We start from the raw sequence: 14337 nt of genomic DNA on the forward strand, positions 1-14337 counted from the left end.
CGATTAGATACAAACGCTTCAAGTATTACAATTAATAGCTGATACAATTGCAACAAAACAGATGTCCTTTATGCAAGACTACTGAAATTACACAGCTACAATAAAATAAGGAATACGTCTGTACTATGGGAAACATAAATAAATATACACATAGTAGCTTATACAACATGTATGTGGAGGACGATTAAACGCGTTGTTGATTAATGACCAGACGAGTTGATACTTAGTGTAGTCAAATGTATTTAAAATTATTTGCAGTACAGAATTAGTCGTCGTTCGCTTAGTGTTGCTCGATATGTGTATACAAGGTAATGCTTACGTTCGTTCGATATTAATTCGCTATAAGAATGTTCGATACTAATTGTCTTAACGATCGTGTTCTTTTATTTATACTCGGGGGAGTATCGAAAACTTTAAATTCAACCTCGGTTGACGATTGCACGTAGCGGCAACATTGTTTTGCCCGGAGTTTGTTTATCGTTACGCTTTGCTTGTCACGTAAAAATAATGGGAAAATAATAATAAAAAAATGTTGGGTTCTTGAACCAGAGTTCGAGATACCTCTATTCTATAATAGGATTACAAGTGTGCGATTAAACTGTTACCGAAAGACTGAAGCCTCGATCAAGAACCAGCCCTTCTAGATGTTCGTTTATCTTATGCCTACGTGCCGAATTCATAATCCTTTATTTTGGGAGTCGGTGTCGTGTGCAAGGCGGTTCAGGTTTCCTGAGTCGGTTGGAGATATTTGTTGACGTTACATTCCCCCAGTGTTAGAGTGCGGCTGGTCCTCCAGACTCTTATTTTCGGTGTAGTGCCTCCTTTTGTATGCCCTTTTGGAATCTTACATGCCTTGCTTCGAGGATGACTGAATTGGTGTCCTCAGGTAATTCTCCTAATGGTTGTATTTCAGGTGTGGAATATGTGTTTAAAGGTGAGCTAGGTGTCTCTATTGGTCTAGAGATATTGCTTATACCTGTGTCTTTTTTTTTCTTTGGTTTTACAACATAATACGCGAATACATAATTTGGAAGGTAGGCATTTGCTTATAATATCGAATAATCCTATTTTGTTAAATATACATATGTTCCTAGTAATGCTAGATCAATATAACTAATAATTTATAAGACACTTAGTTCCTATTTCTTAAGACTTCTAATTCTATGTTCATAATTAAGAGAGTTTACTTTGTTGGAAATTTGATTGAGGTGCATTCTATACGATTATACATTATTAATGATTTTTGGAGCGTTTTCAATTTTTGTTAGGATTTCTTCTAGACTGTCAGTTAAGGGTAAAGCTATAGTTTTGACATTTGTTTTGTAAGTTATATTGGTTTTTAAGTTATTGTTTTCATCAAAAAATTTATCTATATTTTTATTCATTAATTCTAAATTATCGTTATCCAGAGTTACAAATAGACTTCTAGAAATGGATCCAACAAAATTCAATGACCCTCTTCGGTAACAAGTGTGTGTCATAAATTTAATATGCATGATTACATTGTCTAAATTTCTTTTGCGAGCGCGTGTAATCATTTCATTGGAATACGGGTATTCACATAAAATGTTCTGTTAACATTAGTCTAAATCTTTTAATTTCGCTGAGTTTTGCATATATATCCTTAATGTCTAAACCTATAATTACGTTTACAGATTCGCTATATAAGTATGCATGAGCTAATTTTTCTTGATATATAGAACTACCGTTAAGGGGTATAACGTTTAGCTTAGCTAACTATGAAGAAGGTGAAGATCGTCCTGGAAAGTAAGGTTTAATACGGTTACCATGTATTTTCCTAATCGAGTGATTCACTATTATTTCATAATAAGGGGTTTTTCACTTTTTCAATGGTGTATGGCCCTGGCCATTCAGTATCTATCTTGTGTTCTTTATGATCGTTATGAATTAATACTAAATGTCCTTCTTTAAAAATAGATTGAGGTTTGGCAATTTTAGAGAAGTTTCTAATAAATTTTCTATAGTATCCAGCTAGCCCAAGGAATGATTTTACATCTGTAGGATTTTTTGGTAGTTTGAAATTCTTTACTGCTTCTATCTTTTTAGGGTTAGGTTTTACTCCATCTGCTGTCACTACATGTCCTAGATATTCTAATTCGGGCTTTAAGAATTCACATTTATCTGGTTGTATTCTTAGGCCTACTTTCCCGAGTCTTTGGAATATAATGACTAAGTTTTTAGTATGTTCTTCTATCGATTGCCCGAATATAATGATATCATCGAGATAAACGAAACAATGATTGTTAATCAAACCTCTTAACGTGGTATCCATCATTCTTTGAAAGGTAGCAGGTGCGTTCTTGAGCCCGAATGGCATTCTATTATAGTGGAAGTGTTCTTGTGGTGTGCTAAATGTAGTGTATTTCTTTGAATTCTCGTCCATGGGTATTTGATGGAACCCTGAGGATAAGTCTAAAGAGGAGAAATATTTCTCATTTCCTAGCTGTGATAGTATATCGTCAATGTCAGGCAGTGGATACGCGTCTTGGTCTGTTAGTTCGTTTAACTTCCTAAAGTCAATCACTGCTCGCCACTTTTGTTTCCCTGATGCGTCGATATTCTTTGGAACGACCCAGACAGGAGAGTTATAGGGAGAGTCGGAGGATTCTATAATCTCTTTGTTTAACATTTCAGTCATCTGTTTATTTATTTCGGTTTTATGATGTTCGGGAGGACGGTAGGATTTTACGTTGATGATCTTGTTAGGTAGATGATACATTTACACTGTACACGTGAATGTGTGTGTAAGCGTCAGAGGGCGTCCAGGTCTCAGTAGAGACAAAAGACGATTGGAGGCTGTTAGGAGAATCTAGAGGAGGTGGTTGACAACAAGCGTGCGTGCAAGAAGGTTATCGAAGTCTTCAGAGTGTAATATATATATGTATAGCTGTTGTGTGCGAAATAAAGTAAACTATTTGTATTTTCGAATCCTCTCTATACCTTAACATGGTAGCAGAGCGTGGTTACTAGTTTTGCAAGCTATTTAGTGCGTGGTTTTTAGTCTTGCGAGTTTAGTAAGGGAAGAAACGTTCAAAGAATATAAAATAAAAGAAAAAATACTTCAAGCACGTAGGAACGCTTGAGTAAAGAATAAGAAATCAATTAAAATGGAGAGATCGGAAATTATGCTATCGATATTTGATGGTGAGGGTTACGGTATGTGGAAGAAAAGAATAGCAATGTTTCTGAGATATGAAGAATGTGATATTGTTATAACTAGAGTGAAGACTGAAACAGACAATCCAGGCTGGGATAAAAAGGATCTGAAGGCGATAAATATAATTTACAGTGCCTTCTCAAATAGACAATTAGAATATATTAGGGAAGAAAAAACAGCGTATGAAATAATGAAAAAGTTCGACGAAGTGTACTTGAAAGAATCGACGGCACTAGATCGTGTGCAGAAGGAGATTGGAGAAGATAAGTCTTGATAAATACAGTGATTCAGCATCGTTTTTTAGCGATCTTGAAAAATTAATAAATGAATTAAAAGGTGCAGGCGCAAAAGTGAGTGAGAGGGAAAAGCTGAATTACATGATAAATACGTGTTACGTCGCGTAACACTCTACCTAGCCCAGGCTACACACCGCGGGCAAGATGGCAACCAGATGTTTTCGGATACTCACTGCGTACCCTCAATAGTCTCAAGTATCTTCCATAAATCTTAGGAATTTCCTAGTCGAGGTCCTTCAAACTGAACAAACGTCTGTTTCCAAAGCATTTCTAAAGACCTTTGTCTACTACGGCTTGACAAGGGAAAGTTGGTTTTTCTCACGTATGATGCAACTTTCCTCCCACGAACCACTTTCTCTCGAGGGCGGTTAAGACCCTTCGTTTAACCAATTAACAACGAAGACTATTTCCCTCACTCCCTTAGTCAAAATCGTCACCAACAAATCCGATGGTCCCGTGCGCTAGACACACCCATCCTTAGCTTTCCTCCGCCACAGCATCGTCTCCGAACATCACTGATTTTACATCCTTCGAACAGTCAACATTCTTCGACCGGGTTTACACCCGAAGATCAGTCAGTCTCAATCAAGCATCTCGTCAAGCGGTCAGCAATTCGAATACATTGAGTCGACAAATCCATCAGTATACGCGATAATCCGTCTAGAGACTCAGGTCGCACTCATTCGTAGTCATCTCATAACAAATATTCATTTTGTGTTACACCGAAGTTGTTGGTTTGTGAAAATATATAATAACCTGTTCGCAACAGCGTTATCCTTCATTTAACTACCCTTATCATCCTAAACGAAATAAGGGATCGAGCGATTCGCGGCGTCGATTAGCAAATCGTAACGGGAATTTACGACTCCCGTTGGCGCGCTTCTTCGAGATCGCGTCTGCCCGCGAACGTGCGAAAACAATACGTTACCCGAAGAGTATAGCTACATAGCGGATATAATAGATGCAGTGAAAGAAGAGAAACAAACGGTAGCGTGTGTGAAGAATAAAATAGAAATAGCGGAAAAGAAAGATAAGTCTAATCGAGGAGAAATGAAAACTAATGCCTTTGCTGCAAAAAAGGAAGGATGCTTCAAATGTGGAAGAGTGGGATATTTTGCATGAGAGTGTCAAAATGGCGTCCAAGCGGGAAGCAGTAACAGTTATCGGCGTGGGTCAACACGTGGTCGCAGCAGAGGAAGAGGAAACAAAGGCAATACGAACAGGGAGCGTGGAAACTTCCATCGTCAATCAGCAGCCGGCACGAGCGAATATGGCAACTCAGGAGCAGGCACATGGATGGCAACAGCGCACGCAGCACACAGCAGCGAGATGAACGAGATAAGTGGTAACGAAATAACATGCCTATTAGATAGCGGCTGTACCGATCACATTATTAACGATGTAAATTATTTTGATAAATCTATCGACCTTAAAGAACCGGTAAATATATATTTGGGCGATAATAGATCGATAAAGGCAACAAAAGAATGAAATGTTATAAGCTATTTTGAAGCATTTGAAAAACGAAATAAAATAAATATGAATAAAGTTTTTTATGTGAAAAAAATGTCCGCAAACTTGATTAGTTTCGGCAAGTTAACGGATAATAATAATATGGTTATTTCAAAAGGAAATATTGCAAAAATAATAGATGAGAACAATAAACTTACAGCTTTAGCGGTCAAAGAGAATGGTACATATAAAATGAAAAGTATATTGAAAGGAAGAAGCACTTAGTAAACAGTGGCGAACGTAGTGATGAGTAAAAAGGAAAGATGGCATAGGATGCTAGGACACGTAAATTTTAGATACTTAAATATTTTGGGCAAGTAAAGAGCAGCTAGTGACAGGCATACCGAATAAATTTGAAAAGGAATTGTTGAAATGTAAGGTGTATATAGAAAGTAAAATTCATAATTTATCTTTCAAAAATAATCGAACTCGGGCTAGGGAGATAATGGAAATTATTCATACGGACGTGTGCGGTATCTTTAAGACTACCGGATTAAATGAAGAGAAATATTTTATTTTATTTATCGATGATTATAGTAAAATAGCTAGGATCTATTGTATAAAATCAAAAGATAAGGTCTTTCATTCTCTCGTACAGTTTGTAAATGAAGTTGAGAACTTAACGGGCAAGATGTTAAAAATATTAAGATGCGATAATGGAAGAGAATACTTAAACAATCGAATTTATAAATTTGCTAGGGATAAAGGTATCATAATAAATAATTGTCCAACCTACGTACATGAATTAAACGGGACAGCGGAAAGGTATAATAGAACAGTGATGGACATGGCGCGTTGCTTGTTAACGGAAGCGAAAGTACATAAAAAGTACTGACCGGAAATAGTATGTACAGCGGCGTACTTGAAAAATCGAAGACTAGCAAACACTGCAGAGAGAAAGACACCTTTTGAAATATTCTTCGAGAGAAAACCAAGTGTTGAAAATTTGTATCTATATGTGTTACGACCGTTCGCGGAGAGACGTGATCGCGAGATAGCACGTCAACGAGAGTTGTAAATTCTCGCTACGATCATGTTAATCGACGCCGCGAAATAGTCGTTCCCCTGTTTCGTTTAGGATAACAGAGGTGGTTCAATGAATATAGCACTGTGTTAACACTAATAAATTAACGTTTATTTCAACAACTTATTAATTAGAAAGATATAAATGGAACAACAAAAGAAATGTAACTACGTAATGCGCGATATAAGATATGTATTGACTGTTTGACTTCTCGAAACGTTCTGTCCGCCCTTCGATTTGTTGGTTTTTTCTGGAAGGCGACCCCCACTACGTTCGGATCACGCCACATTTGTTTACGCCAGATAAAATAACGGCCACGAATCGACGCCTCTGGAGGTCGCTCCGCTTAATGAGCCATGCGCTTGCCACTACAATGTTTATTTGTCAGGCAGCCGCGACGATCCGTCCGCGACATTATAGTGCCGCGACCGACGGTTAAGAATATGATCTATGGCAAGCCGCATGGCGTAACAATATGGAAGTAAAGTTTTTGTAAGAAGGCCAGAACAAAAAAGAGTTTCTAAATGGGATAAGAAGGCAGATATGGGAATTCTGTTAGGATATAGTGAAGTAGGTTAGAGAGTCCTATTAGGTGTAAAAATAACAGTAGCGACATGTAGAGGTCGTAGAAACAGACAAAAAATGTATCGGTTTTGAGGAGAATTCATTCGATGCAGTTAGCGATGATAGTAAAAATAATTATTTATTGGACAGCATGAATAAGGAAGAGTTAGAAAGTAGAGAAGATGAAAATGATAATAGTTCTGAAAGCTTAAAGATTCCTAGGAGATCTACACGTAATAAGAAAACTCCAGTAAGGTATCCAGAAAAGGAAAACAGTAGTGAGATTCACGCAAATTATTGTAGAGTAGATATCCTTTGTACATTTGAGGAGGCGATTTGTTGTGAAAATAGTGAAGATTGGAAACAGGCTATGGATAAAGAAATAGAGTGTCTCTATAAAAACAAAACTTGGAAATTGGTAGAGAGGGTAAAAGGCAAAGAAGTATTAGATGTAAAATGGGTTTACACGAGAAAATCAGATGACAGGTATAAGGCTAGATTAGTGGTAAGAGGATTTCAACAAAGAAACGTAGTCGTTGATGACATATATTCTCTTCTCTTCTATCATATTGTTGTCAAAATGGATTAATCATTGAGCAAATGGATGTAAAAACTGCCTTTTTAAATGGCGAAGTAAGTTCGGAGGTATATGTAAATCAAGCAAAGGGATATGCAGACGGAACGAATAGAGTTTGTAAATTATCGAAAGCGCATTATGGGTTAAAAGAAAGTCCGAGGGACTGGTATGAGTGTTTTGATAGGTATGTGACGACATTGGATTTTAAGAAGAATAACATAGAGTTGTGCCTATATACTCATGGAGAGGGGGAAAATGTTGTTTATTTGCTAATATATGTAGACGATTTGTTAATCTGTAGTAAAACAAAAAAAAGATACAAAATGTAAAGAAGCTATTACCTGATAAATTTAAAATGAAAGATTTAAGTGAAGTAAAAGAATATTTTGGAATAAATATAGAGTATGATTATATAAAAAATGAAATGAAACTAAGCCAAACGAAATACATTGAATCATTAGCGAACAAATATAAATTACAAAACAGCAAATTGTACTGTACACCAACGGAAACAAATTTAAAAATTGAGAACGCTGAGATAAATAGAAATGACATTGGATACAAGAACTTAATTGGTGCATTGCTGTATATTAGTACAAATACCAGACCCAATATAAGTTATAGTGTGAATTATCTTAAGTAGATTTCAAGATTGTTGTAGCGAGACACATTTTAAATATGCTTTGCGAATATTGAAATATTTGTACCGAAATATTGAAATATTTAATATTAAAGATTTAAGGTTACATTAGAAAAGGAATGAAAAGTGTGAAACGATAGATTGTTATGTGGACGCTGATTGGGCAGGAGATCATTTAGATAGAAAATCTACTTCTGGATATGTAATTAAATTGTGTGGAAATGTAATCGGTTGGAAATCTAAAAAACAAAGGTGTGTGACAAAAGCCTGGACGTATGCAGAGTATGTAGCTCTATCGGAAGCGGTGAGTGAATTAATGTCTATTAGAGAAATTATGAAGGTCTTCAATGTAAATCTAGACAATAACCCTGTAAAAATTTATGACGATAACTCTGGAGTGATAAGTATAGCAAAGTACGGAAATTTCACAAAAAGTTCTAAACACATTGAAGTTCATTACCACCACGTTCACGAATGCTTAAAGGAAAATAAGATAAATATAATTTAAGTAGGTACAGACGAAAATACTACATAGGTTCTCTAAGAGGTTTTTCTATGTGCGATAGTCGAATCAAAGATTTGAATTTTTCGATTTGATCTACAGTGTTTATATTTTCAATAATGTTAGAAATTTGGACTGAAAACTTACCACCATTGATAAAGCATACTGGCGTTGGCTTTCCGTCGAAGTATACAATTTTTTGAACAATTTCTCCCGATGCGAGAGTTGGTTCTTGCTGCAGCAGAAGAGTATTATTATCTAATTTTAATGTTTTATTGGAGAGTTCGAATCGATATTGATTTAAACCGGGTAAGCCTAATATGCCGTCTTCTATGATAGGGAAATTATCATCTACTAAGGAAAATTCTACCTCTTTGTTGAATAAATTTAGTTTAATTTTGGAATTGGATTCGTATTTGGAATGTTCCATGGAGAATTTCTATGTGTCTGGTATTATTGTTCTTCCTGGGTAGCATCCTCGTTTAAGCAAGTTGATTCCTGCTCCCGAGTCAACGAAAAATCGCAATCCTCGTCGTCCTGGTAATTGTAGTCGTATTGTGGATAATCTTCCTGAGGTAGCATTGTTAATTCTGATTGTTCTTGAATGTGGTTTATTCCGGGGGGGGGGGGGCTTTTGCTTGAGGCGGTATTCGAAAATTTTGGCATTGATTGGCAAGGTGTCCCAATCGATTGCATTTGAAACATTTCGTTTGTGGCCTTTCGTTTAATGGTCGATTTTCAAGCTTTGTAAAATTATTCATTCTTGGTTGAATGTTTTGTGTGGGTGGAGTTTTGTTATTCATGTTACTTGTAATCGTGAAGCGGTTACCTACTGGACGAGACGTCTGGTTACGATAAGATGGTGGAGTGGTTGTTTGTCGTGTCATCCGTCTGCGAGCGTTGTCTTCGCGAAAGTATTTTTCCACGTCCATTGCCTTTTTTTCTGCATCGATGATGTTTGGGGGGGGATTAGCCAATAGCACGTGTCCTATTTCTGAACGAAGGCCTCTTACATAGTCAATCACAGAAACCATGTATAGTCGATCGTTCATCGCTCATCGAGTTAGTTCGTCTTTATATTCATTGGTAATGCTGTATTGAAGTTTGTTGAAAACACGTCGAAATCTAATGTTATAATTTTGCACGCTTTCGGTTATTCCTTGCTTTATCACTCTTAACTGATCTTGGTGTTCTCTTACTGATGCTTGAGTAGCTACGTTACGTCTTAATCCTTCGTACAGAGTTTCGAATTCGTTAATATGGATATTGCGGATTGTCATTGCGGCTTTTCCTACAATTTTCTCTATTTTGATAATTTTTAATAATAACGTTTGTTCGCTACACATCATTCTCATTTCTTTTATTTCACGAATAAAATCTTCTACACTTATATCGTTTTCTCCGTTTAGTATCGGAGATACTAAACAGCTTTTAGATTTCCAGAGTTTGCAGCTGTTGGATTGGATGGTTGGACATATGTTGGTGGCTTTTGTGGCATAGGTGGAGGTGGATTAGTATCGTGTTTTAATACTGATATATTATCGTCATCGTCAGTCATCATAGAACCGAATTCAGTTGATTTTACGTTTATTTGTGGTAGTTTAACACGAGAGAGGTTTCTACTTAATATTTCCATTTCGTTAGCGCGTTTTCTATTTTCTTCGTTCGCTAATTTTAAAGCATTCTTTATTTTGTTAAATTGTTGTCGAAATTCTTCGTTCTGTCTCTGTATTAAGTCTAAAATTGCTCTGGTAGAGGAATCGAGTGATCCCGTTTTATTTTGAACTCCACTTGTAGAGGGTAAACTTGTCTCGGCTTTTGAGTCTTTCTTGTTCATATTGTCTCTTCGCTAGAGTTACTAGAGAAACTAACTTTTCGCGTTCTATATTGTTTAAAAGAATTCCGACTTTTCTCACCTTGATACGTAAGTTCGTAGAATGAGGTTCCCTTGCGGTGTTTTCCTCTGTGGCGCGTTCAAATGTGTTGTTTGAGTGTCAAACTCGTTCTGTTGATTTGTTCTATGCTGACAGTGGCCCCGTTGATTTGGTCCACCGTGGTAAATTATTGACAGCAAAGTTCATAACACAAGTAGTTCGAATCCTTCGATCTTCAATAATGTCCGTAGACCGAAATCGTAACTTCGTTTACACTGAAGCGAATGGATCCTGGCAGGATCGCCAAAATGTCACGTAAAAATAATGGGAAAATAATAATAAAAAAATGTTGGGTTCTTGAACCAGAGTTCGAGGTACCTTTATTTTATAATAGGATTACAAGTGTGCGATTTGACCGTTACCGAAAGACTGAAAGACTCGATCAAGACACAGCCCTTCTAGATGTTCGTTTATCTTATGCCTATGTGCCGAATTCATATTCCTTTGTTTTGGGAGTCGGTGTCGTGTGCAAGGCGGTTCAGGTTTCCTGAGTCTGTTGGAGATATTTGTTGACGTTACATGTACGTCAAGACTGTGTAAGTGTCACGAGGCAAAACAATAATATGAGTCGCTCTCGATTTGCATCGTTCTCTAACTCATGTGCCGCTACATACTTATATAGCTATTATTTCTTACAACCTAGCGTATGCAGTTGTGTATGGGGCCTTAAGTTCACTGTTTATAGATACTGCTAGGAATTAATCGAACGAATTCAACGCAGTCGCGTTTACAGTGTTCCGTATTATCGGAAATGCCGAATTCGCGTGGTTTCGCTTTGACGTTCGTCCACGTTGACGATTGTTCAAAGAACAACCGAGAGGCCTCCGCGTCGCAGCTACGAAAGACATCGAAGCCGCGACACCCTTCAGTGACTTCCCTATCTTTTCCTAAAACCAAGGATGACGCAACTCAGGCAATCGTTACAAGCGTTCGAACTTCACATTTTCTTACCATACTATCAACAAAAAATGAAAACTGGTTTTCAATGAGTCATTATATAATTATATGTCGGAGATGAAAGAACACCGGAGCCTTTGGAATTTTGGATAATCCCACAATATTGTAACCTAGAGTCTACTATAGCTGTAATTGAACAATTGTAGTTATTCAATCCGATTGTAATTGTTCGAGAGTTGTGATAATGAGCTTGGGCTCGAGGCGACAGTCAGTCGCCGAACGTAGCCGCGGTCACGGGATGAACGCTTTGTCTAACAAAGGTATGGAGTAATTCTATAGATCTCCTTAAAAGAAATATTCGTGGTGACACGCGACAGTAAACATTCCAACGGTTTCTGTCCCGTGGCTCGCCACACGCAGAGCCTATTCTTCGAATAAGATGATTGCCAGATGTCGATGCGTCTCCGCAGTACATGTTCGGCTAGCCCGAGGGCCCGTTATAAATCTTAAGGTTTAGTTAACTAAAGTCCTTCAAACAGACAAACAGTCTTTGTCCCAACTACGGGAAGATAGGGGAGACATATTTTTCAACGAGCGGCGTCTCCCACTAGCAACTTTCCCTCGAGGGCGGCTAGCATCTTTTTCTAACCACCGATATGGAGATTGACCAATTAGCAGCAACGTCAATTTCCCTTACTTCCTAAACGAAGGCTTTCCTCGACGAATCCGATGATCTCGTGTCCTTAGACACACCCCATTATAGTTTTCCTCTGTGGCATCATCAGGACGGGACGGGCATTCTTTTACGCGCTCCCGTCGACCAAAGAATAACGTCTTTACGCTCAGCAATTATTTTTACGAGTCAGACTTAGATTCAGCGAGAACGCCCATCTGTCATCCCGTTGGCCGCGGATTCGTTATTGAACCGGAGACCACTGTCACTAGTGTCGCGGACGTCTCACCGCCGTGGTAGATTGTCAAACCTGTGTTATTCATACCTGTGTCAATAAATCGTATCTTCGTTACACCGCAACGATGGCTACCTTCAATGAAGACTCCTCAAACACCGACAACCCTATCCCCAATGTCATTCCGACATATATATCCACCGAAAATGCGCTCTTGTAGACAAACGCTCGATTCGCGTCATAGCTTTTAAAGCTAGTCGCATCTCAATCCGTTGGAAAAAGTTTTTCCTGTAGCATATTTTATTTTTAGGAACCAACAAGGTCTTTGTTTATTTCCTTCTTTTTTTTGCTCCAATTTCCCCATTGTTTTTTCAAGGATAGTATTTCAGAGCCACTAGTCAAGTTTATTGTAACAATAAACTTACGTTTCGGAAACATTTTGTGCTGTGAAACAGAATACACTAAAGTTTGAAGGTCACATCGATTTTCGAAAGTTTATAAATGGAGGTGTATGACAGTATCACCAGCTGTTGCTGTCCAAGTAACTCCAACATCGAAATACTACAACGATTCCAATCGAAAGCGCTAAGAGCCTTAATAGACGCACCTTGGTATGTTACCAACGAAACCATCCATCGCGACCTCAAGATACCTACAGTCAAAGAGGAAATAGCAAAATATAGCGACAGATATAGCAAAAGAGTCAAGAAACACCGAAACCCCCTAATCACTGGACTACTCGATACGACGGACCAGATTCGCAGGCTGAAGAGGCACTACCCGCTAGACCTAAACGTTAGATTCATTTAATTATCCAAATTAAGCATATGCACTTACTTATAATACTTATAAATTATACCTATCTATAATAAGTATTAACTTATTGTAAATAAACAGCCATGTCACTACGCCACGCCAGAAAAATTACTGAAAATTCTGAACGCGAGAATTGATTGTAATTTCAACGAATAAATAAAAACAAAAAAAAAAGCTGTTGCTGTCCCCAAGCGCCAAAATACGTTCTGACTACTATTTTATGTATCTCACAGAAGTATGTCTTCATTCATCATCTCCCATGCCATCCACCAACGTGTTCTTAACATGTTATCTCCTAGTAAAATATTGATGTTGAGTCAGATATCCAACTGAATAATCTTTTCGGTGTCTACTATAAGACATTTAAAACCAAGGCTCGTACACACGTGTGCTTATACGTCAGATGTAATACTTAACACGAAACCTGCTTATATTAATATTAAATTTATGCATAGTAGGATGTTCGACCTTTGTAAAAATGAAATTATAATACATACAGTTTCACCGTGGAAAAGTGAATCTTTCTAGCATGTCCACGCAAATGCAGGGGAGGGGAGGACTGTGCATACACCAAACAACTTTACGTTCGTAATTTTTCACACAAATGTACAACTGTAGGGAAAAAATTATCTCTGATTTTTCGGATGTTAGGAATCGACAATATCGCATAACGGAATGCTGTGTTCTACGTATTCTATTTTTGTTACGAAAGTGGTACAAACGAAGTCCACATAAGAATAGTACAACAAAATCGGTTGAGGTTAGGTTATCGTGCAGATATCGCGGCTTTGGAAATCACGCAACTGCCAGTCTCGTCGTTCCTTGTAAACGAAAGAAAGGTATTGTAATCGGTCGGAATTAACATAAAACTCGTCATTTCATGATAATACTGTGCATTCTGAATATGCTATGATTTGGTTTAAAATAATAAATAGTCCATTCTTGATACTATTGCTCCAGCTTTACTTGTATTTTCGATATTGGTATAAATAGAAAGACAATTAATGTCGTTCGAGTCCACTTTCGGATCATTTATATTACGTTTAATCCATATAGTTATGTAGTATCGTGGACGAAAGGCCTGGGAAATACCGGACGAACTATGAACAGTGTCGCGAGAGCCGAGGCGCCGTCGGGCCCATCAATGTGTCATCGGTCTTTTCAAGTGCATAGTTTCGTGGAAAAGACCTACGTGACCCTGGCCACGAGCGTCTGCAGAACACGTGTGCGGTGGGCCTAGGAAAAGGGCAATAGAATGCGACAACAGTTAGTCAAGGAGCAGAGTGCGAGTCGAGGAGCCGAGTGCGAGTCGAGCGGAGACGGAGGTTGCGAGTGGCGTTGCCGAGAGAGTGTGGATTGCGCTGTGTTCTGTACGTTTGGTATGAATAGTTCAAGTTAAGCCACAATCGTCTTTTCTGTCTGATTAACATCTCTATTGTCCACTCTTTGTGAACATATTACATCACGATATTACAGTTATTATATGAGA

This window comes from Bombus vancouverensis, unplaced genomic scaffold, assembly GCF_051014615.1.
Source record: "Bombus vancouverensis nearcticus unplaced genomic scaffold, iyBomVanc1_principal scaffold0069, whole genome shotgun sequence".
Lineage (NCBI taxonomy): Eukaryota > Metazoa > Arthropoda > Insecta > Hymenoptera > Apidae > Bombus > Bombus vancouverensis.